The sequence below is a fragment of the Pristiophorus japonicus genome, chromosome 14, assembly GCF_044704955.1.
Source record: "Pristiophorus japonicus isolate sPriJap1 chromosome 14, sPriJap1.hap1, whole genome shotgun sequence".
Taxonomy (NCBI): Eukaryota; Metazoa; Chordata; class Chondrichthyes; family Pristiophoridae; genus Pristiophorus; species Pristiophorus japonicus.
In genome coordinates, this window is record NC_091990.1 from 99,544,411 (window position 1) to 99,546,651 (window position 2,241).

The following is a 2,241-nucleotide window of genomic DNA, read 5'->3' on the forward strand; positions in this document are numbered from 1 at the left end:
TCCGAGAGGATCTTTTACTAGGAGATCGTTTATTTTTCCTGTCTCAGTACACAGGACCAGATCTAAGATCGCTTGCTCCTTTGTAGGTTCTGTAACATACTGTTCTAAGAAACAATCCCGTATGCATTCTATGAATTCCTCCTGAAGGCTACCCCATGCGATTTGATTTGACCAATCGATATGTAGGCCCCCATGATTACTGCCATTCCTTTTTCACATGCCTCCATTATTCCCTTGATTATTGCCCGCCCCACCGTGAAGTTATTTTTTGGAGGCCTATAAACTACGCCCACCAGTGACTTTTTCCTCTTACTATCTCTAATCTCCACCCACAATGATTCAACATTTTGTTCATTAGAGCCAATATCGTCTCTCACAACTGCCCTGATATCTTCCTTTATTAACAGAGCTACCCCACCTTTCCCTTCTTGTCTATCCTGCGGAATTGTCAGATACCCCTGTATGTTTAATTCCCAGTCTTGGCCCCCTGCAACCACGTTTCTGTAATGGCCACCAAGTCATACCCATTTGTAATGATTTGTGCCGTCAACTCATTTACTTTATTTCGAATGCTGCATGCGTTTAGGTAGAGTGTTTTAATACTAGTTTTTAAACCATGATTTTTAGTTTTGACCCCTCCTGCAGCCGCTTTATATTCATACATATTGTCCCTTCCTATCATCTTGTGGTTTACACTTACCCCAGTGCTACTCTGCTCTGTTGCCTCCTGCCTTTTGCATTCTTTCTTGGGATCCTTTTCATCTGAGCTCTCACCCATTCTAACTAGCTCAGAGCCCTCTCCTGTGTTCCAAATACTCCTTGCATTGAGGCACCGAGCTTTCATGCTTGCCTTTTTATTACACTTTGACCCTTTAGAATTTTGCTGTACAGTGGCCCTTTTTGTTTTTTGCCTTGGATTTCTCTGCCCTCCATTTTTACTCATCTCCTTTCTGTCTTTTGCTTTTGTCTCCTTTTTGTTTCCCTCTGTCTCCCTGCATTGGTTCCCATCCCCCTGCCATATTAGTTTAACTCCTCCCCAACAGCACTAGCAAACACTCCCCCCTACGACATTGGTTCCGGTCCTGCCTAGGTACAGACCGTCCGGTTTATACTGGTCCCACTCCCCCAGAACTGGTTTCAATGCCCCAGGAATTTGAATCCCTCCCTGCTACACCACTGCTCAAGCCACATATTCATCTGAGCTATCCTGCGATTCTTACTCTGACTAGCATGTGGCACTGGTAGTAATCCCGAGATTACTACTTTTGAGGTCCTATGTTTTAATTTAGCTCCTAGCTCCTTAAATTCATCTCGTAGGACCTCATCCCTTTTTTTACTATATCATTGGTACCAATGTGCACCACGACAACTGGCTGTTCACCCTCCCTTTTCAGAATGTCCTGCACCTGCTCCGAGACATCCTTGAACCTTGCAACCAGGGAGGCAACATACCATCCTGGAGTCTCGGTTGCGGCCGCAGAAACGCCTATCTATTCCCCTCAAAATTGAATCCCCTATCACTATCGCTCTCCCACTCTTTTTCCTGCCCTCCTGTGCAGCAGAGACAGCCATTGTGCCATGAAGTTGGCTGCTGCTGCTCTCCCCGATGAGTCATCCCCCTCAACAGTACTCAAAATGGTGTATCTGTTTTGCAGGGGGATGACCGCAGGGGACCCCTGCACTACCTTCCTTGCACTGCTCTTCCTGCTGGTCTTCCATTCCCTAGCTGGCTGTGGACCCTTCACCTGCTGTAAGACCAACTCGCTACACGTGCTACTCACGTCATTCTCAGCATCGTGGATGCTCCAGAGTAAATCCACCCTCAGCTCTAATTCCGCAACGCGGACCATCAGGCGCTGGAGGCAGATACACTTCCTGCACAGGTAGTCGTCAGGGACACCGGACGTGTCCCTGAGTTCCCACATGGTACAGGAGGAGCATATCACATGACAGAGCTCTCCTGCCATGACTTAACCCTTAGATACACTTAAATTGGCAACAACAATGCTAAAGTTTACTCACTGCAGTTGCATAGGAGGTGTGGATCTAGACCCCTCCCATCAATTTGTAACAAGATCTGGAGGGAAATAGCAGAGGAGGTCTCTGCCTCCGGCACTATGGAGGGGAGTAGCACCCAGTGTTGAAAGATCTCACCAGGGGCGTCAGAGTGAGTACTATTTTCATTCATGCACTCCTTCATTACTTCAATTCTAAATCTGACACACTATTTGTTCTCATGCT